Source organism: Hyperolius riggenbachi, chromosome 11, assembly GCF_040937935.1.
Source record: "Hyperolius riggenbachi isolate aHypRig1 chromosome 11, aHypRig1.pri, whole genome shotgun sequence".
Taxonomy (NCBI): Eukaryota; Metazoa; Chordata; class Amphibia; order Anura; family Hyperoliidae; genus Hyperolius; species Hyperolius riggenbachi.
The window spans coordinates 90,774,060-90,798,004 of NC_090656.1; the positions used below are offsets into that span (position 1 = coordinate 90,774,060).

The window sequence follows — 23,945 nt, forward strand, 5'->3', positions numbered from 1 at the left end:
CACATACTGTTCATTGACTGTATGCTGTGTTCCTGCTTGTACAGGGAATGCAATGTTGCTCCCACTGTAAGCCTAGCCTACAGTGAGGATATTTCTCTAAAAACTGTTCACACTCCCCTTTAGAACAGTAGGCACAGGTCACATGAGCTCTGTTTAGGGAAACATGGTGTTTGAACGATGTTATTTTTTTGCACACATGTGTTATTTACCTAATAGGTGTGGTATTTTTTTGTTCAAAAAAAAAAGCCATAAACATGTCAATGCAGCACTAATACCAGTACAGTCTAAGATAAATTAATGTAAGAAAGGACCACTATGGTGAAAAATGATGAAATGTAAAATACATGTATATATATACTTGTGAGAAGTACATTTTTCCCTTATTAAAATGCACTTTTTTCTGAGTATTGTTTATTTTCATAAGAACTTACTGAATGGCAGTTGCTCAATCCAGCTGCCAAAAAAGTGTTCAAAGGAGTAGGAAGGCTGGCTGGCATCTTTGTATATATCCTTTCCAGGCATTCTTTTATAAAGAATAAAGCAGATACTGAAAATCCTCCATGACGAAATAGACTAGTCCAACTTCTGTCAGATCTGTCAGATTTTTACTGCCTATTGAAGGGGACAGCAATATATAAGACAGAAAACGAATTAATAGTGCATATTAATCTTGGAGAAAAGTTCTTCTTGTAAATATGTGTACATGAGCATTCTCATTTTTAATTTGTAGACATTTCTGATTTGTAGACACGTTTCTGATTTTTTTTCTACCATGGAAGCAGCATTCCATTTGGAATACAGAGTGCCTAGAATTTCTCATCCTGCCCTGCTGAATATAATGGTGCTTTCTTAAAACAAAAGGTATTTGCAATAATTCAGCTTTAGGTGAGCAACTGGGGTTTCCCATGATGCATTACTCAATAGAATCTGTAGTACAGTGGTACTGCTTCTGCCTAGTCTAATTAAGTTACCTGGCTAAGACACACCCGTATAGTGGTTTCTGCTATGTACATTTTGGAAAACTGAATTTTATATGCACATAAAAATGTGTGCAAGCTAAAGTAAGGTTTTTTTAATTAACCCTTGCAATGTAGACCTGAATTTACGCAAATTGCATTTTTTTTCTCAGCAAAAATGGAATTTTCCTTTAAATGTGTAGCCTTTATGTCAGCTCCTAATGCTAAACGTTAAAGCCCCAGTTCAGAAAAAGTGTTTATTTGCATTCACTAGAAAAGTATTTTAAATTAATTACAACAACAACAAGCACAAAATGTTATGTAAAAAAATAATACTGTAATATACAGGCCCGTATTTACATCGCTGAAGTCTATAGGCACATATCTTCTGTCACCCTAGACTTTGCCCTCCATGAACCTACAAACCCCCACTGAACTGCACTGCAAGTGTGCTGGCTGTCCCAGCTGTCAATTCTCATTTACACATCATAGGTAGCTACAGGTCCCCCTTAGTATTAGGTAGCCAGAGGTACTTTCAGTATTAAATAGCTAGTGGTGCCCCTGACTGAAGGGAGATCTGGTCAGTGGAATGCCAAGAGCGGGGTGAGTAATCTCTCATTTATGCTCCACTTGGGACTCTGCATAAAGAAGGTGAGAGGGAGGCACTAGGGGATGGGATTGAGCCTTTCCATAATCAGCCGCCTGTAGACACATGCCTACAGTGCCTTATGGTAAATCCGACCCTGGTAACATATGTCAAGTAAAAATGGAAAACATCTGACGAATGAGTTCACGCTCTTCCTTGGTGACTTGCAGCTGCCTGTTGACTACCAATTAGTCTGTATCACTCTTTCATTAGTAGGCACCCAACATCTACAGTCATCATCTTACTGTGCTGGCTTTCTGATGGATGTTGGATTAATCAGGTTAATTTATGTTTTAATTAGGTTGGCTTTAGCTCACAAAGAGAATATAAAAGAGCAGTTCAAAGCTTTCTATTTGAAATTTACCTATTGTGTGATATATAAGAACAACAACAAACAGAAGTGCCCAAAAAGAATAAAATAATTAAAATCCATTTAAAAGGAAGGAAAATAAAAGTTTAGCTCGAAATTGCTCTTTAACAACAATTTAACCATGAGCACTTATGCTGGGAATACACAAGTTTTTTTTGGCAGATAGATGGCTCGATAGATAATTTCCAACAGGTCCGATCTGATTTTGATCGTTTTTCTGATTGACTTTATTTTAGAAGTAAATGGAAATCGATCAGAAAAAGAATCAGAAAATTGAATGTTTTGTGTTTGTTCATCTCATGTTTGCAGTACAGTCCATAGTAACTAATTATACAATGCTATATATATATATATACACACACTGTACAGCACTGCGTAATATGTCGGTGCTATATAAATACTAAATAATAATAATAATAATAATGCTATGTTTTATGTAGTTTCTTTGAAAATAAGGAAACATAATAATAATAATAATAATGATAATTATGCTATATACATCCTAAATTAAAAAAGAATAATAACGCTACCTTATTTTTGATCACACTTGAGTCGTTATAACTTTGCCACCTGGTCAGCTCTGTGAGCCCTAGACAGGTGCTTAAAGTTATCCTGAAGTATATTTTTTTATCCAATTATGGTTGTTAAAGGAGTTATCAGGCTTTTAATAGCAAAATAAGGGCTACTTACCCGGGGCTTCGTCCAGCCCCAAGCTCCCAGCATGTCCCTCGCCGCAGCTCTGCAGTCAGCCGTTCGCCGCAGCTCCCTCCCGGTCCCCGGCGATGATGTCAGGCTGACCTCCAGGTCTGCCTGTACTGCGCCTGCGTGAGCGGCGCTGTCAATCACCGCCACGTGGACCGGAGAGGACTAGTTCTGCGCAGTAGTTCTGCGCCTGTGCAGTCCTCTCCGGTCCACGTGTCGGTGATTGACAGCGCCGCTCACGCAGTCGCAGCACAGGGCGACCACCAGGTTGGCCTGATGTCATCGCCGGGGACCGGGAGGCAGAGGCGGCGAACGGCTGCGGGTGGAGCTGCGGTGAAGGACATGCTGGGATCTTGGGGCTGGACAAAGCCCCGGGTAAGTAGCCCTTATTTTGCTATTAAAAGCCTGATAACTCCTTTAAAGAGACACTGAAGCGAACAAAAATTTATGATATAAGGAATTGGTTGTGTAGTACGGATAATTACTAGAACATTAGTAGCAAATAAAATATTCTCATATTTTTCTTTTCAGTGATATAGTGTTTTTTTTTATAACATTCCATCATTCTCTAATATTTGCAGTTTACAAACTACTCAGCATTCTAAATGATTTTACAGAGCACAAGTGACGTTTTGAACTGTCCTCTGCAGAAGAAAAAACAATACAATGACAGACACTTGAGATAACAAGTTTCAGAAGACAGAGCTCTCTGCGCCCGTTGGAGCTCAATGGCTCTTTTTGAGAAGATAACAACTGTTTTTTTTTTTTACTTTTTCTGTACTGGAAACAATATTAGACTTATGTCTCTGCTCCTAATGTTTTATTTATTAGCTGTACTACACATACAAATCCTTATATCATCATTTTTTTTTTGTTTCAGTGTCTCTTTAAATGGTTAAGCCAGTATTTGAAGCATATTTGAAGCCAACAGGAAGTTGTTTTGTTCCTCTGGGACTTTGTATCTGTGATATGTTCTTTACTGTTTACCTAAGCCCCATCAGAAGACCCATGAGATTTATAGAGCTGAGTGAGAGCAGGGACTTCAGCTACATGGTGTCCTTCTGAGCTGCTGCTTTACATCTAATGGCCCATACTCACGGGCGAGAAATGTGGCCTGTCGCCAGCACACGTGAGCGTGTGGGCGACAGGCCGGCGACAGCTTCTCGCCAGGTCCCTCCGCGTACACACGCGGAAGAGGGACCAGCGGCAAGGCGGAAGCTGTCGCTGACGTTCCTCCTCCCCCCGCCGGAAGCTCCATGTACCTACATGGAGGTTGCTGTCGCTAGTCCGCGTACTCACGCGGACTAGCGACAGTTGCGGCGGGGGGGCAGCGGCGACTGTCGCCATGCGATTGAAAGTTTCAATCGCCTGGCGACATGAGCGACGGGCGACAGTTCGGGGTGCGCGCGCGTGCGGCGGCCCATACTCACGGGCGACCTGTCGCCGCAACACGCGCGCGCCGCGTGTTGCGGCGACAAATGTCACTCGTGAGTATGGGCCATAAAATCACCTTCTGCTCCAAGGACACATAAATCAGTAGCTCAGAAGGATACTGTGTAGATGAAATCAGTGCTCTCACATATCTCCACCAGACTCACAAGGTTTGGATTTAGGTGTACAGCAAGGAAGGGATCACACAGACTTCATTCCCAGAGGAAGACTTTCACAGCCTTACGACAGAACAACTTTTCCCTGACACTATCCAGGCTTCAAATACTGAATTAACTGCTTACCCATGAAAAGAAAAAAAAAAAAAAAAACGATCATTAGTGCTCATGTTATCTACATACCTTGTACTTTATCCCAGCAATGTTTTTAGGTTCATTTTAACTGATGTCTAAGAAGCAAAAAGATGGAGTCTAAGTTTATGAAGTGATCTATGTAAATTGCAAAATATGTTTCATTTATAGTTAAAGCTCCATTTGCAGGCACAAATATTTTCCAGGTTCTGTGTAGGAGCTTATTTATAAAATTTACGGATTACACTAACCACTCCCTGTACTAGTAGAGAATGGCATTAGTATAGGCTGTAATCCTCTCAGAAAGATTCAGTGTGTGCCTTCCTCCTTGCAGTCTGAAGAGTAGGATGGTGCAATCCAAGCAAAAGCCCCACCCAAAAAAATGGCAACAATGAACACTCTGGTTACTAAGCTTTTAGATGGATTTTACATCAGTACCTGGTGATGTTTTCATTTTTTTTTTATTAAAGTGGATGTCAATGCAATTTTGGAAAAGGTAGAAAGGTTAAAGGTTTTGTCATTCTTTTATGTTGATATTATTTCTGTTAGGGGCATTTTTCTTCTCATCTTGCCCTTTTGACAAGTGGCATCATCAGTCCAGAAAATTAGTGAATTGCAAAAAACATTACATATGCCATAAATCAGAAGTTAAGATTCCCATAAATTCCTGTTGGGTTTCTCAGGAATAAAATAAGAAATCTCCCCAACTGGAACATGGACAGCAAGTAAAAGCCTAACACATGATTCAGACACCCAGGACCAGATTTTCTGAGATTATTTCAGCCTGGAGAACATTAGAGAGCACATATGATCCAACAAACCTGGCATGAATTTATTACACAGTTGTTTCATATTGGACCATAGTGAGGGTTACTAAAAGGCTAGGAAAGTAGCTGTTGTACAATTGCAGCTATGTCCATTGCAAATCACCATTAAAATGATATACTTTATTTACCAATAAATCCATATGTCCTGGAGTTGAAAATATTTCTTCCTGCGTGTGTGTGGGCTTATAACTACTATTGCACAATCGCTCCCATCAACCTTTGTCATCAGGCTGTTTCCAGACAAAGGCTCACTTTATTTAGGTAGGAAAAAGGGCACTGAGGCACCCTGTTTAAAAAAACGGTTGAAACCCATGATCAGCGGCTATAGACAGTAATGTGGGTGCCCGGAGGCATTAGCTGCTTATACCCACTATTTACAGCTTATAGCCACTTATGGTAGGGACTAGATTGTGAGCCCCCTCAGAGGGACAGTTAGTGACCAGATAATATAGTCTGTACAGTGCTACGTAATATGTCGGTGCTATATAAATACTAAATAGTAATAAAAATAATAGCTATTTAACCATTTACATTTATAGCCACTAATCCAGGCTTTTAACATTGCTGTGGTGGCGGTGAAAGTATCGGGGGCTAGGATTAGGAGGTGGGGGTCTTTAGTGCTAGGAGTGGGGGATCCTTAGGGGGTAAAGGTTAGGCACCAGGTTAGGTGGTGGTGGTGGGAGGTTAAAGTGAGGGACCATGAAAGGGGGTTAAGGTTAGCCACCAGCAGGAGGAGGGTGACAGGCATGACCAGGCGGGTCTTAGGGTTATGCATCATTAGAGGGAGGGTTTTGTTTGAAAGTAAGGTTAGGTTAGGTCATAGTAATGTATTAGTAAACAATAGATTGCCAATATTTTACTATCCAAATTAAGTAGTAGAATATCAGTCATTTTATTTATATTCTACTACCTGGCGCCTTTTAACAGGTACGCCTCTTTATTAACCAACTGAACTTCTATGACATGAGTCTCATGTCCTTATCGCTTGGATGTCATACATAGTGAAAATGTTTTTGCTGTATTAATATTGACAAATCAGAAGTGTCAAAATTATCAGGAATAGGGGTAAAAATCCAGGAGAACAAAGTGGTTAAAGGCAGTGGCGTAGCTAAGGAGCTGTGGGCCCTGATGCAAGTTTTACAATGGGGTTCCCCAAGCACTCTATACATAACAATTGATACGGTGCCCCAAAGCCTGCCAATGGCAACTACAGTGTCAGAGGTGCAAGAAGGGGATGGGGAACAGTTTGTTAATGATTACCACTAATCAAAGTATCTATAGAAGTGATTATTATGAGCACAGGACCAATAATAATAAAAATAATAATTGCAGTATTTGTATAGCGCCTTTCTCCTGTCGGACTCAAAGCACTTGCAAAGCAGCCACTAGAGCGCACTCAGTAGGCAGTAGCAGTGTTAAGGAGACTTGCCCAAGAAACTCCTTACTGAATAGGTGCTGGCTTACTGAACAAGCAGAGCCGAGATTTGAACCCAGGTCTCCTTTGTCAGAGGCAGAGCCCTTAACCATTACACTATCCAGCCACTGTTGGATAGTGAATAAAGACCTAATACTGCAGTTGAGGGAGGGCCCTTTGGGGCCCCTCTGGCTCAAGGGCCCGATACAGTCACAACCTCTGCACCCCCTATTGCTACGCCCCTGGTTAAAGGATCACTATTGCAATACATTGTAAAATGTAAAGTACATGTGTACACATACTCATTAGATGTACATTTTTCCCAGACTAAAATGTACTATAAATTACTTTTCTCCTACGTTGCTGCCACTTACAGCAAAAAACAGCAAAAACAGATCTGACAGGTTTTGGACTAGTCCATCTCCCCATAGAGGATTCTCAGTATCTCCTTAATTGCTTTCAAAAAGTACTCCCTTAAAAGCATCTACACAATGATATCAGCCATCTTGGCCCATATGCAGGGGCGTAGGAATAGGCCCTGCAGCCCCTGCGCCCGTGGGGGGGCCCGGCCCCCCCCCCCTGGGGCCCGCTTGGGGCCGTTTTGTGGGTGCTGGAGGGGTGGCAGCATGAGGGGAAAGCCTTGCCCACAGTCGGCGGGGAGAGGGGTAGTTCCCCCCTCTCCCTCACCTCGGGGCTCTCCCCTCTGCGCTCCCCTCCAGCTCGTAAGTGTCTGTGGGGCTGTGGTGGGCAGCGAGCGGCGGGCAGATACATACCTGCTTCCGTGCGTTCCATCGGAGACTTCTCCCTCTAGCGGCTGACGTCACTTCCGGAAGTGACGTCAGCCGCTAGAGGGAGAAGTCTCCGATGGAACGCAGGTGGGCAGCGAGCGGCGGGCAGATACATACCTGCTTCCGTGCGTTCCATCGGAGACTTCTCCCTCTAGCGGCTGACGTCACTTCCGGAAGTGACGTCAGCCGCTAGAGGGAGAAGTCTCCGATGGAACGCACGGAAGCAGGTATGTATCTGCCCGCCGCTCGCTGCCCACCACAGCCCCACAAACACTTACGAGCTGGAGGGGAGCGCAGAGGGGAGAGCCCCGAGGTGAGGGAGAGGGGGGAACTACCCCTCTCCCCGCCGACTGTGGGCAAGGCTTTCCCCTCATGCTGCCACCCCTCCAGCACCCACAAAACGGCCGCGAGCGGGCCCCGGGGGGGGGGGGGGGGCCCGCTCAGAAAATCTGCAGGGGGGCCCGGTGGGGCCTAGTTACGCCCCTGCCCATATGCAATTACATTTTTCAATGTTATAACTTATCAATAAAATGCCCTTTAAAACTTTAGATATCAAGAAAACACTTCAAATAATCTTGAGAGCACTTTTTAACCTCCTTTTTCATACTTTCAGTTGCAAAGTGCTGAAACTTTAGGCTAAATAGAAAAAATTATCTCTTAGGAGAAAACTCAGGTAAAAACGTTAATTGCATATGGGCCCTTGCCTACTCTTTTGCAAACTATTTTGGCAGTTTCGTAAGAGCTTTTAAAAATAAAGAAAACCCTGAGAATATGTATAGATCCTTTCAAGACAGTGCTTTTGTACAATGCTTTGTACTATATTGCCCACTTGTAAATAAAAGAAAAGTAATCATTTCATGATCATGCCTAATCAGTGTTGATTTGGTAGAGAGCAGGAACTGATAGTAAGATTACTTATCGGGTGACATGGTCGGGTTTGTTGGGTCCTTCAAAAGTTTTGCTGCGGAGAACTGCTATTTATAGTTACAACCCCTGAAAGGTCGGCTTTGAGATTTCCATTTTTTCTTAGCAGCTGCCAGAGAAGATTTAGTGAAGGTTTGAGACACACTTAAAGTATCATATTCCCCTTTCATAACATTTTCAGCAGTGACTAGGAAATAATTTCTCAACTCTCAGTGAACTTGGACTGAGTCTTGTATCACCCTGATGATAAGACTTGTCTGGAGACTGGTACATGCAGCACCACACATCCAATGGGGAACTGTGAGCTGGATTTCCCTGAGGATGAAACTACTTTCAGTAAATATTGGTGTGCTCCTCTGCAGCCTGAGGTCACTTCTTCCACTTTCTCCTCTCTGTAATACATGACATCAGGGGAGAGGGTTAGTGCAGACTGGGGTCAGCCTTGCCGATTGTAACATGAGCTTTAGCATGACCTCTGGAAGACTCCCACAGTTTTGGATTAGCGGCTGTGCATTTGGGACATGCCTCTTGAACGACCTGCAGCATTGCTTTAAATTGCCAAAAGTCGCATCACACAACTATATATTATCATCAATGGTGCATTTCTTGCAGGAGCACGGCTCCCTTGACAACTGCAGATGTTCAGGAAATAAGATGTCAAATAAATTCACTATCGGGCTGTTTAAAGAAGTGATTAGGCGGAACAGCACTGTGACGAACTTTAGAGAACTTTAGTGGAGAAATCACTGTCAGGCTGTAAATATTCTATGTTCAGGAACATGCAGACACTAGAAATGACATCCAAATTGATCATTTGTGTTCATTTCGGTAGACAGATTCATATAGATTTTTGCTCCAAAAATTACTTATTTTTCCATGAACAACAATCTACATTTATTCTCGAAAAAAGAACATATCTACATTTATTCAAATATAAGACCTCACAAGCCCCCAAACAATTAGGGTTGGCAAGTGTTTATGGGGGATGGAATACGGGCTATCGCACACAGCGGGCAGTCCCGCTGGCATTGCTCTTCTCAAAAGAATCAAGGCGGTTACACACAGATCAGGTAGTCTTGCTGGCATCACTCCTGCCACAGGTGTGTCACATGCTATTAGGCCTCTTGGCATTTCAAGCTTCTCCGTTTGGAATTCCACTGCAGCCAAGTGTAGCGGTTGCCCCTCCCCGGTGTGCCTGAAGACAGACACAATGCTGTTATATAATGTGCTCGGGAGGGGAGTGATGCTAGACTACCTGATCTGAGTGTTAGAGCACAACACTTACTTTTGTGGGGGGTGAGGCTAGCTGTTCTGCTACACTAAATTGCCAATTGATTTGACTTTTTTACCTGTATACTGTAGCTGCCTAAACACTATTTACCATAAATTGTCTTTTTTATTAACTGTAAATCCCAGCCAGGGCACTATCTGCATGGAATTTTTATGTTCTCCCCATGTCTGCAAAGGTTTCCTTCAGGGATTCCAGTTTCCTATAACAACCTAAAACCATACAGGTAAGTTAATTGCCTTCCCCCTAAAAATTGGCACTACACTAGGATACATATACAACACGATACATACATATGACCATGGTAAGGATTAGATTGTGAGCTCCTTTGAGGAACATTTAAAGGGACTCCGAGCAGTGCAGAAACTATGGAAAGATGCATATCATTTTAAAGCTCTCTTTCTCCTCTTTCCAATGATATATAAACCGCCACCCTACGCCTTTTAGTTTTCGCTATTTTTTGAATTGAAATTGCTGCGGCCGCGATTTCGATCGCGAAAATAGAGTAAACGAAAAGGCATAGGGCGACGATTTAGGGGTCGTCAGAAAGAGGAGAAAGAGAGCTTTAAAATGATATCCATCTTTCCATAGTTACATTGTATTACACAGGACGACTTTTTCTGCGGAATGGAGCTGCTGACTTTGATAAAAAGTCGCCCTGTGTAATACAATGTAACTATGGAAAGATGGATATCATTTTAAAGCTCTCTTTCTCCTCTTTCTGACGACCCCTAAATCGTCGCCCTACACCTTTTAGTTTTCTCTATTTTCGCGATCTAAATCGCGGCCGCTGCAATTTGCAATCGCAAATATAGCGAAAAATAAAAGGCGTAGGCGATTTATATATCATTGGAAAGAGGAGAAAGAGAGCTTTAAAATGATATGCATCTTCCTATAGTTTCTGCACTGCTCGGAGTCCTTTTAAGTGACAAGACTATAGGCCTCAATTCACTAAGCTTATCTCCAGTCTTTAATAACTCTTCTGAGCTGTTTATACAGTTATCATTATGGTGATAACTGTAGAAACAGCTCAGAAGAGTTATTAAAGGGAACCTTAACTGGTGAGGAAAAATAAATTCACTTGCCTGGGGGCTTTCCCATGCCTCCTGCAGCCGTCCGGTGCCCGCGCCGGTCCTTCGGTGCCCTCCGGTCTCCCTCCGCCGCTAAGTTTCGTTTTCGGACGACTGCCAGTCGTCCTCGGGCCACTTCCGCATTCCTAGTCGTAAACTGCAGTAAAGCGCGTCCGCATGACGCGTTTGGCGTCATGCACATGACACGTTTGGCGTCATGCGGACGCGCTCTACTGCAGTTTACGACGAGGAATGCGGAAGAGGCCCGAGGACGACTGGCAGTCGTCCGAAAACGAAACTTAGCGGCGGAGGGAGACCGGAGGGCACCGAAGGACCGGCGCGGGCACCGGACGGCTGCAGGAGGCTTGGGAAAGCCCCCAGGTAAGTGATTTCTTTTTTCCCCGCCGGTTAAGGTTCCCTTTAAAGACTGGAGATAAGCTTAGTGAATTAAGGCCAATATACTCTGTACAACGCTGTGGAAGATGTTGGCGCTATGTAAATAATAAATAATAATGATAATAATAACAAAGTGTAATTTCCATCCTAAATACTGTGTCAATGGTTGCTGTGGGGAGCCTCTGGCTTTTTCTACCCTTCCACCCCCCCATAGCAAATCTGTCCAGCATGGTACCCCTCGCTCCCCCCTCACAGCAAACATGGGCAGATTCCCCACTCCCCACCCCCAGCATGTGGACAGCATAACAATCATTAATCCCTCCTCCCATAACAAGTGTATGGGTAAACCCTTCCAACCAACAAAAAAGGACACTATGGCGAAAAATTGTAAAATTTTAAATATGTGCAAACATATACAAATAAGAAGTACGTTTTTTTCCAGAGTAAAATGAGCCATAAATGACTTTTCTCCTACGTTGCTGGCATTTACAGTAAGTAGTAGAAATCTGACAGAAGTGACAGGTTTTGGACTAGTCCATCTCTCCATAGGGGATTTTTAGGGATTTATTTATTTTCAAAAGCACTTACTGGATGGCAGTTGCTCTGTCCAACTGCCAAAAAACTGTGTAGCGAGCAGGGAAAGCTGGCCAGCATCACTGTTTAAATCCTTTTTAGGGAATATCTTTATAAAGAATAAAAGCCTTGCTGAGAATCCCCTATGAAGAAATGGACTAGTCCAAAACCTATCACTTCTGTCAGATTTCTACTACCTAGTACCTACTGTAAGTGACAGCAACATAGGAGCAAAGTAATTTATGGCTCATTTTACTCTGGAAAAAACGTACTTCTTATTTGTTTATGTTTGCACATGTTTTAAATTTTACAATTCTTCGCCATAGTGCCCCTTTAAGTATGTCCAGTGCTATACACCTCCTTCCTCCCCCACAGCAATAATGGCCAGAACCCACCCATAGCGAAGTGTGACCAGTATTATGGCCCATACTCACGGGCGAGAAATGTGGCCTGTCGCCAGCACACGTGAGCGTGTGGGCGACAGGCCGGCGACAGCTTCTCGCCAGGTCCCTCCGCGTACACACGCGGAAGAGGGACCAGCGGCAAGGCGGAAGCTGTCGCTGACGTTCCTCCTCCCCCCGCCGGAAGCTCCATGTACCTACATGGAGGTTGCTGTCGCTAGTCCGCGTACTCACGCGGACTAGCGACAGTTGCGGCGGGGGGGCAGCGGCGACTGTCGCCATGCGATTGAAAGTTTCAATCGCATGGCGACATGAGCGGCGGGCGACAGTTCGGGGTGCGCGCGTGTGCGACGGCCCATACTCACGGGCGACCTGTCGCCGCAACACGCGCGCGCCGCGTGTTGAGGCGACAAAAGTCCCTCGTGAGTATGGGCCATAACACTCACTAACCCCAACTCCTACCCCCATAGCAAATGGATCAAGTTCAACCCCTTTCAAACCTCATTCTCAACAAATGCCTGTAACAAGTAACATTACTCCAAAAATTGGGCTATTATGGGGCTTGACATAAACCTTAGCAGAACCTAGGCACTCTTTTTTGTAGTTAAATACTTGAATCTATACTAAATTCTACATAATCCTAAAACCAAAAAATATTTGGTACTGAAATTGGAAGAGGGAGAGTTGGCAGGAATGGACTGGGATCTCAAAGGTGTTTATGGTATATATTAGACACATTTTGCATTAATACAATATTAATTAGAAATCATTTTTTGCCAAGTCTCTGGCTATCTTGCAGCTGCTGAACCCAGCCTGATGCTGGCTTCTCTGGCAGTAAGCAAAGCTATCCCTACAACATGAGTCACGCTTCCAGGGTCTGCAGAGTGGGGGAGTCTCAGAGCAGATTAAAGCTCTCTCCACTGCAGGGGTCAAGATCTCGTCATCCATGCTCTGCAGGCCAAAACAAACTCAGGATGATCTACTATTGAGCTCTTTTATAGTTCCTATTTTTCTCAAAGTGTACACTTCCTTTCATTTGACTCCAAAGCACATTAATCCAGCCTCATCTTTCCATTCATGTAGCAGGGTAGAAATGAAAATAAGCTACAAGGGCTTGATATTGGATTATTTTTAGCTGAAGATGAATGGAAACTCTTGCACTATGTAGCAGCAACAATAACAATACCAGAAGTCATTCTACCAACAAAAACAATAATAATAATAAAGTTTTGCAGGCTTGATTTTGCTGCCTCACTGGTTGTAATTTGTATTTAAAGAGGAACCATTGTGAAAATCTTCAAATTTAAAACACATACAAATAAGAAGTACATTTCTCCCAGAGTAAAATGAGCCATACATTTTCTCCTATGTTGTTGTCACTCACAGTAGGTAGTAGAAATCTGACAGAAGTGACAGGTTTTGGGCTTGTCCATCTCTCTATAGAGGATTCTCAGCATGGCCTTTATTCTTTATAAAGACATTCCCTGAACAAGATTTATACAAAGATGCTGGCCAGCCTCCCTTCTCACTGCACACTATTTTGGCAGTTCGACGGAGCAACTGCCATTCACTAAAGTAGATTTGCATGGTTTCTGCCAATGACAACATTCCCACTCTGTTACTGGGAGTTCGAACCTGATACCTGATCATTAATGTCATTTTAAATGCAAATTATTTCATTGATTTTACTATCCTGAAGAGATATGAGGAAGACATACTAGTTGGCCATTAATTGCTTCCAAACACTTCTTTGTCCCAGCAGACTGTATACTATGTGCAATATACTGTATACCCAGGGCCAGCCCGCCCATGAGGCGGGGTGAAACTTTTGCCTCAGGCGGCACTTCTAGGGGGGCGGCACCCGCCCATCCATGTGTGTGGGGGGCCGCCCGAGCTGGAGGGGATAGCGGGCAGGAAGGGGGTATTGGGCCTAGCGGCGGGGAGGGGGGTCCCCTCACCTGGGTCCCCTGTACTCCACTCCCCTCCAGCTTTAAAAAGTTCCGTGCTGGCTGCAGCTATTTGTAAGAGGCAACAGGCGGGGATTACTCACCTCTTCCTCGTTCCAGGTGGCGATTTCTTTGAAAATTGCCTCAGGCGGCAAAAAGTCTAGGGCCGGGCCTGTGTATACCAGATCTAATGTCTCTGCTCTCTGCCACATTTCTTCATTTCCCTTGCAAACCCTCAGCTACTGTCCATTTCTGTGTGAAATCTGTACTTATATATTAGTATTATTATTGATTTAGCGAGCACAACTATCTTCCATAATGCGGTACAAAGTAAGAAACAAGTGTCACATTATATATGTGATCTTTAGTAAGGGCTGATGAATGTTGTCTGCCCATCACTTCCTGTTCCTGTCTATGTTCAGAGAGCAACAGGGGCATTCATATGGACATGATGGACCACACAGAACAATGATCAGCTCTAAACCACAAGTCACGTGATTAAAGATTTATGCTGCAATGTTAGTGTTGCTGTAGAGTGGAAACAGCATATGGGCTGCTGTGGAGAAGTCACAACAGGGTCCAAATATCTCATCCACACAATCCTTTATATTTTTGTTATTGATCAAAAAGTAATTTGGAACTGGTTTAATACAATCATGTTATAAGTACACATCCTTTATTATGCATACTGTATGTATAAGCCCTTACCTACTGTGCTTTCATGTGAAGAATATTATGGCAATTGATTTGACATACTAGCATAATCATGTTCTTTCCAAACATGCCCAACACCTGATTCTCTCTGGGAAGACAAATGTGATTGGTTAAAGAAGGGAAACTGAACAAATTGCCTTATTACTTGAGCAGTGTCAAGTGTTGTGTTTTGGGGGCTGTCTGTACACTCAAATGCCCAGTCGGAACACAAAAGACCTGTTGTGATTAATCAGATGAAAATTAAACTAAATTACCCTGCTCCATCCCCCCCCCCCCCCCCCCCCCAAAAGTGATTTCAATAGACAGTTAGATTTAATGCCGCTTTAAATGAGTGACTATGGGAAGCGAAGCAGGTCATTTTGGCACGCGCACTTACCTGAGCTGCGCTGCCATAGACAATTTAATTAGGTCTATGGCCACGCAGCAGTGTAATTTGGGTGCCAGGCATTGATGGATCCGAATTACTTCTTCCTCTGAGTTGCTACAACATGGAGATGGAATAGTAATCATTGCCGCATATCTATGTACGCATGCAGAGGGGGGATGGAGAGAATGGGCAGAGGGGTGCAGTTACTCTCCCTGCTAAAACCAAAGCATCTTACGGACCAACAGCCATTGCATAGGTGTGGTTTTGGCAGGGACAGGAGTCACAGTCCCCCTGCTCCATGGACTGCGTCACTGATGTAGCCACAGGACTATACAGCTATCTTATTTAGTTGCTTGGAAAGGGGAGGAACAATGCAATAACCTGGACATCGGTAGTGAGGAAATCATACCAATGAACAGCTGCACCAGGTATTTTTTTACTTTTTTGGCAAAAAGTAAAATATTAAAAAGAATTAATGGTTTATAAATGTAAATCCTAATCCTATTCCTAATAAATCCTTCTAAATAAATAATAAATCCTAATAAACATGTTTCTCCAAAATGATCCAGCACAGCTCTTTTCCAAGAATACTTTATTAGATCTTCATAGGAATGTACATAAAAGCTGCATAGTGGCTATGGTCCACTGTTTAAAACCTCCACGGTACTTGTTCATGCCACACAGTGCAATGCAGCTTTTATGTACATTCCTATGAAGATCTAATAACATATTCTTGTAAAAGAGCTGTGCTGGATCATTTGGAGAAGCTGGGTTGCGAATCCAGGTGGTGCATGGGAGGATCTGCTGCACGCTTCTGTCCCCTGCATCGCTTGAGAGCTGTCTCACTTTTTTAATGACTAATAAACATGTTTCACTGGGACTAACAAAAACAGGGAACTGGTGAAATACAGCTGTCATTAGAGAATTGTAGATGCTGCCTACCAACTGTAAACATTTTTTATAAATCTTCCCCTAATAGTAATATCAGTCCCATCTTGTGTATTGGTCAGTAAAGTTGTTATTCAACAGTTTTAGTTTCAAAAACTATTTTATTAGGGAGAACATAAGTAATTACAAGAACAGTGCAATAGAACAGTCCAGCCGGCCTTAAAGTGTGCCAGAGAGGAAAGCTTAAAAAAAAATTCATACATACCTGGGGCTTCCTCCAGCCCCCTCCGGCCTGATAGCTCCCTCGGTGTGGTCCCCCGCCTCCTGGACTTTCGGTATGGAGTCCCGGTATCTTCGGCCAGTCGCAGGGACGGATCTAGACCAAGTTGCGCCTGGGGCAAGGTCAGGTTTTGGCGCCTAAAGGTCAGGTTTTGGGCCTAAACTGCCATTCATTTTGCCGCCTTTTTAAGTATTCAACAAACTGCGCCTGGGGCAAGAGACCCGCCTGTCCCCCCCTAGATCCGTCCCTAGCCAGTCGGGGCAAGTCGGTGCATGCGCAGTGCGGCTGTGCGTGCTCCCCATCTCGCGCCCACGGCCAGGAGAGTTCTGCGCCTGGCAGTAGTACTTTGCAGGTGCAGAAATAAACCGGCGATGGGAGTGCGGAGGGGCAGGCACGCGGCTGGGCTACGTTTCCGCCGTAAGCTCCGACTGGCCAAGTTGTCGGACCAAAGATCAAGGAGGCGGAGGACTGTGCTGAGGGAGAGGTCAGGCGGAGGGGGCTGGAGTAAGCCCCAGGTATTTATGAATTTTCTTTAAGCTTTAGTCTCTGGTTTACTTCAAGGCCTCTTGCAGACTACATGCGATCCCGATTTTTATATGATCCGATTTTTGATTCCAATTAAAAAAAAGTACTACATGCTGCTATGTTTTTTAATCAGAATAAAAAATTGGATTGTATACAAAAATCGGAATCGCATGTAGTGTGCGCAAGAGGCCTAAGGCTTATACAATTAAACAGTCTTTCATGAAAATTAAGTACAGATAGTTACATAGTTATTTGGGTTGAAAAAAGGCATATGTCCATTGAGTTCAATCAGAGAACAAAGTACAACACCAGCCTGCACCTCACATATCCCTGTGTATCCAGAGGAAGGCGAAAAACCCTTACAAGGCATGGTCCAATTAGCCCCAAAAGGGAAAAAATTCCTTCCCGACTCCAGATGGCAATCAGATAAAATCCCTGGATCAACATCACTGGGCATTACCTAGTAATTGTAGCCATGGATGTCATTGTAGCCATGGATGTCAGATCTACAGATCTATACTTGTATGTCACCTAGCAATGTAATACAATAATATATCAACATCAAATTAACATGTAATGTAGCATAATAAAAAAAAACAAACCGAGGATTAAACGGTTCATCGGTACAAAAAGGTCGCAATTAGTGTAGAGCAAGTACACAGCTCAGGGAAAAATGTACTCTAATACAGCTAGAAATTCACAAGGGCATCCCTGACACCCCAAGATGATACACTCTTTGTTCAGGAGATAAAGCATGTTGTTTTGGCACACACGGTGCTCAACGCTGAGCGCCGAAACTAGGCACCCCATACAGGGGCGTAACTAGAAATCACTGGGCCCCCCTGCGAATATTTGGATGGGGCCCCCCCATAGGTGCCAAATAAACGTAATGGGGCAGCGTTTCACTGTAAATTAATCGTAAAGTGGGCAGCAGTCACCAGAAAATTGTAATGTGGGCAGCAGTCACCAGAAAATTGTAATGTGGGCAGCATTCACCAGAAAATCGTAATGTGGGCAACGTTCACCAGAAAATTGTAATGTGGGCAGCATTCACCAGAAAATCGTAATGTGGGCAGCGTTCACCAGAAAATTGTAATGTGGGCAGCAGTCACCAGAAAATTGTAATGTGGGCAGCAGTCACCAGAAAATTGTAATGTGGGCAGCAGTCACCAGAAAATTGTAATGTGGGCAGCAGTCACCAGAAAATTGTAATGTGGGCAGCAGTCACCAGAAAATTGTAATGTGGGCAGCAGTCACCAGAAAATCGTAACGTGGGCAGCGTTCACCAGACAATCATACAGTGGGCAGCGTTCACCAGACAATCGTACAGTGGGCAGCGTTTACCAGACAATCGTACAGTGGGCAGCGTTCACCAGACAATCGTACAGTGGGCAGCGTTCACCAGACAATCGTACAGTGGGCAGCGTTCACCAGAATATCGTAATGTGGGCAGCGTTCAGCAGAATATCGTAATATGGGCAGCGTTCAGCAGAATATTGTAATATGGGCAGCGTTCACCTGAATATTGTAATGTGGGCAGCGTTCACCAGAAAATCGTAATGTGGGCAGCAGGCACCAGAAAATCGTAATGTGGGCAACAATCACCAAAAAATCGTAATGTGGGCAGCAGTCACCAAAAAAAGTAATGTGAGCAGCGTTCACCAGAATATCGCAATGTGGGAAGCGTTCACCAGAATATCGTAATGTGGGCAGCGTTCACCAGAAAATCGTAATGTGGGCAGCAGTCACCAGAAAATCGTAATGTGGGCAACAATCACCAGAAAATCGTAATGTGGGCAGCAGTCACCAGATTATCGTAATGTGGGCAACAATCACCAGAAAATCGTAATGTGGGCAGCGTTCACCAGAATATCGTAATGTGGGCAGCAGTCACCAGAAAATAGCAATGTGTTGGCAACAGTCACCAGAATGTCGTAATGTGGGCAACAATCATCAAAAAATTGTAATGTGGGAAGCGCTCACCAGAAAAAAAATGCACCTGTTAAAAAACAAAACAATTCACTTACCTGTCAGAAGTCTCCTCTCCCGGCCTCTGGTGCACAGATCCCCCGACGAGCCTCCTGCAGCACATCTCCCGCGCTGACAGGCAGAGTGCAGGGCTACGGCAAGATGGCTCCCGAAGCCCTGTACTGGAGACACAAATAGTCTCCAGTGCAGGGCTTCGGCAGCCATCTTGCCGTAGCCCTGCTCTGCCTCCCGGGAGACTGCGGGCTGCAGGGATTCAGGGAATGAACTGGCGGCCAGTTGAACACCTGGCTGGGGGTCTCAGAATCGGGCGGGCAGCAGCGCTCACCCCGCACACCGCTGGCGGGCCCCAGTGCGGCCCCGGCCCCCCTGAGGCTTATGGGGTTCCATCCCCGGTAGGTACGCCGGTGACCCCATAGCAGTAATGTAATGCTGTGCCTGGTGCAAACTAAATCCGGAGGATAAAAGGGATACTACCGAGAGCCCGATATAGAGTAGTATGTACTGAAAATGTTGGGTGTGAAAGGTAAGTATTATGTTATACTCACAAGTCTGGGTTACCCTCCAGGTAACCACTCTGTAGGCAGGAAGATCCGGCGGATGCTGGACCCCGAATTACATCTCCCTCTGAGTTGCGACAATTCGGAGGGGGAATAGTATTTCACTCCACTGGGTAGATTTGCGGCAGCAGGGAGAGCTGTCATTAGGCTCTCCCTGCACCCAACTCATACATATGCCCAGGGGAGCCACATGTTTTCAAAGTGGTGGTTCCTGTTTTCCAGATTTGCATTTATCAATCATAGTAATGTGAATATGATTAAGGACATTCTTATAAAATAAGGATTTTTTGCAGCCATTGAGAGGCTATGTATTTTTCAAGAATTTTAGATGCTGATCTCCTTCTCAAATTTGCCGTTTTCCTGGCTGTAATAATGATCCTCTGATTTAAGTCATTTTTGATTCACTCTTCTGGAACATCTGCACAGATCAGGAGATTCAGAGTACATCAGTACATCTGGTTTGTCTGCATGTTCTAGGTTACAGACTCTGATGTATTATAGACAGATAATCAATATTTCAACATGGCAGCCTCGGAGCTTCCATAAATTCCAGATGACAGGTTTACTCTAGACTTGACCAAAATAAGAGATAGCTGAGATAGCAGATTTACAAAACAGTGTATTACCAGAAATTCCCCAGTTTTGGAATTTTGTTGATCGTTAAACATCTTAAAGCACTGTATTTTTTCCCTCATCATTTTGTCTTTCATGTGTTGAACAGAGAATAAAGAATACAGTTGTTTTAACAAAATGAGTGTTGTCATTTCAGTATGTTAGGATTAGGATTCTTACAATTAGCATTACAGATAAACTGATGTTTTGTGCCACATTGATTTTGCAGCAAAATTGGACTTGAAATACGTTAGCAATTAAACTTTTTCAGTTCTATGTTTACTTAGACACTGAACAGTCAGTGGCGTAATTAGGATATTTGACACCCTGGGCTGACTATTTACAGAATGGGTGTGGCCATGACAGGATGTGGGCAGAGCTAACTGTAACATAACAGTGTAACGCAAAGACAGTGAGCCCAAATTTTCTCCCAAAACACAGTTAGGCAAAGTGACCCTAAAGGAAGTCGTTCAGTCCACAGCTGTAACTTTTTTTTCCTGTATTTTCTACCCAGGCCAGCCCAGGGAAGGCTTTTTTCCTGTGAAATCTAGTAGATACAAGTATTGGTTGGCAAATGTCTTTCTTATTCTTTTTTTTGTTTAATCAATGTACACCTTAAAGAGGGGTGACTAAACTGTGGAGGGTGACCACACATGGAGCAATTATGTCCAGCATTTTAACAGTTTTATCCCAAATTACTAAAATGTCACTCTCATGAGCAGCAGTGCTGATCGGGAAGGCTCAGGAGTGGAGACAGTCCAGTGAACTGGAACCTGTGCGTCACTCAAAGGTTTAGGATGCCCTGTTCAGGGCACACATGGATTTGATTTTATAATGTTGGGGAACATGTCATGAAAAGTAATTTCAAAGACAAGGTCCATATGCAATTCACTTTTTCTCCTGAGTTTTCTCCTAGGTGATATGAAATGCCCTTTAAGCCCTCATAAAGCAAGTAAAAAAATCTAAATAATTTTGACAGTACTTTTTCACCTACTTTTTGGTACTTTTTCAGTTGAAATGTGCTGGAAAGTTATTTTAAATAGAAGATTAAAAATTATCTCCTAGGAGAAAACTCAGTAGAAAAAAGTTAATTGCATATGGGCCATATGAGAACATGGTCCATATGCAATTAACTTTTTCTCCTTAGTTTTCTCCAAGTTGATATTTTCACATGTTGTCAATAAAATGCCTTTTAAATCCTCAGCAAGCAAAAAAAAAAAAATTAAAAAAATTACACAAAATCATTTTGATAGTACTTCTGCTTTTGGTATTGTTTCAATTGTGAAATGCTGAATAGTTTTCTCATAGGAGATAATTTGCATCTTCTGTTTAAAACATCATTTTAACATTTATAATAGTGTATTGTCTTTCTTGCTTACCTGCTTTTGTTATATAATCCTCTTCAGCATTAATGCCCTAGTAGAATCGCCGCATCCCCGTGGCAGATTACAGATTTATTACACAGAGATAGCCCTGCAAAGCTCCCGGGCTCGCAGGGCTCTACTTTCTAGAAGAGGCAGAGCTGTGAGCTGTAGCTCTGCCTCCTCCGCAATCAATCTCTGCTGATCGCCACCTCTCCCCGCCCCTCCCAGGGAGGAGGTGGAGATCCACGGAGATTGATTGCGGAGAGGCAGAGCTACAGCTCAAAGCTCTGCCTCTCCAGGGCAGCAAGACCTGCAACCTGCAAAGTTGTGGAACTTTGCAGGTCACTTTTCTGTAATAAATCAGCCATCTGCCGCGGGGATGCAACGATTCTACTAAACTAGGGCATTAATGCTGAAGAGTATTATATAAGAAAAGTAGGTAAAAAATGAGACTTCAGAGTCTCTTTAAAAGGCATTTTATTGCTAAGGTAGGAAAATATCACCTAGGAGAAAACTTAGGAGAAAAAGGGTCATATGCAATTAATTTTTTCTCCTGCGTTTTCTCATAGGTGATATTTTCTTACTTTAGCAATAAAATGCCCTTTAAGTCACCAGCTAGAAAGAAAATGTTCAAAATAATTTTAATAGTACTTTTTCACTTACTTTTTGGTACCTTTTTTATTAAAAAGTGCTGAAAAGTTATTGTAAAGAGAAGATGAAAACTCAGGAGAAAAAGTAAATTGCATATGGCCCCATGGCCCATATGCAATTAAGTTTTTCTCCTGAGTTTTCTCCTTGGTGATATTTTCAAACTTGTCAATAAAATGTCTTTTAGACAACCAGCAAACAAGAAAATACTAAAAATAATTTTGATAGTACTTTCCACCTGCTTTTTGGTACTTTTTTAATTTCAGAGTGTTGAAAAGTTATTTTAAGTGAAAGATGAAAAATTATCCCCTAGTAGAAAACTCAGGAGAAAAGGTGAATTGCATATAGGCCCATGGCTCATATGCAATTCACCTTTTCAACCGAGTTTTCTCCTAGGAGATAATTTTTAGTCTTCTATTTAAAATAACTTTCCAGCACTTTTCAACAAAACAATTACCAAAAAGTAAATTGAAAAGGACTAGCAAAATTATTTTGAGTATTTCATTGCTTTCTGATGTCTTCAAAGGCATTTTATTGATAAGTTAAAAAATATCACCTGGGAGAAAACTCAGGAGAAAAAGTTAATTGCATATGGGCCCATGGCTCATATACAAATGACTTTTTCTCCTGAGTTTTCTCCTAGGTGATATTTTTTTAAATTTGTCAATAGAATACATTTTAAGCCAACAGAAAGCAGGAAAATACTCAAAATAATTTTGTACTTTTTCACCTACTTTTTGGTAGTTTTTTAGTTAAAAAGTGTTGGGAAGTTATTTTAAATCGAAGATGAAAAAATATCTCCTAGGAGAAAACTTAGGTGAAAAGTGAATTTTTATATTGAATTTGCTCCATGACCCATATGCAATTATGTTTTTCACCTGAGTTATCTCCTAGGCGATAATTTCCATCTTCTCTGTAAACTAAATTTTCAGCAATTTACAATTGAAAAAGTACCCAAAAGTTGGTGAAAAGTACTATCAAATTTATTTTTAGTATTTTCTTGCTTGCTCGTGACTTAAAAGGCATTTTATGACAAGTTGGCCAAAAATTATCTCCTAGACGAAAACTTAAGAGAAAAAGTAAATTGCATAACCCATAAACGATCTAGCAATCCTGGGCTGGACTTCTTAAAAGTTTTTGATATTAGGAGGCAACATTTTCACTGTTCAGCCAGATGATATCAGAGTATAGTAAAGATTGCTTAATCCTATAGTGAGTCAGTTGCTTGGCTGATGTACAATGCACACACAGACATCCATACATACAGAAAAAATTTAAGTTTTCACTGTAGGTTCTGCAGGGCCGCCATCAGAAATTTTCGGGCCCCTCACACATCATCATGCCTGGGCTCCTCCTCCCTGGGCCCATCCACTGGTTGCGGTGCCCACCCACTAGCCACCCCACCCCCGTGTCCGTGCGCGAAGTGCGCTGCAGGGAAAAATGTGCATGGCTCCGACACTGAAGAAAGCAGCATGCACAGCGTGATGCGGCAAAAAGTGGACGTGACCATGTCATGTTGTGGGTGGAGCCAAATACTAGCAAAATACAGTAGTTAACAAATGAGATAGGGACTTGTAGGTCCGTTCTTTTATCCCCCTCTGTCTCACCTCAGTTTGTGCCTCTTTTGTGTCCCTCTGTGTGACCTCATGTTCCGGTCTCATCACTTTTCTCCCTGTGCCTCTTTTGTCCGCCTCTGTTCCTCCTGTGCCTCTTTTATCCCCCTGTGTTACTCGTCCCCCTGCCCTAGCCAGGTATAGGTGCCCCCAGTATGGGTATCCAGGCATAGGTGCCCTCAGTATAGGTAGCCTGGTATAGGTTCCCGCAGTATAAGTAGCCAGCTATAGGTGGTGTCCCAGATAGGTAGCCTGGTGTAGATGCCCCCAGTATAGGTAGCCTGGTATAGCTGGTGCCCAAGTATAGGCCAGCAAGATACAGGTGCCCCAGTATAGGTATTCAACTAT

The 23,945-nt window shown here is 43.1% G+C and overlaps 1 protein-coding gene across 3 annotated transcripts in view; it reads left to right on the forward strand.

Moving 5' to 3' along the window:
• The window catches only part of WT1 (WT1 transcription factor), a 91,592-nt gene that overhangs the window by 20,464 nt on the left and 47,183 nt on the right, over window positions 1-23,945 (forward strand). The gene's annotated exons all lie outside the window — the stretch shown is intronic.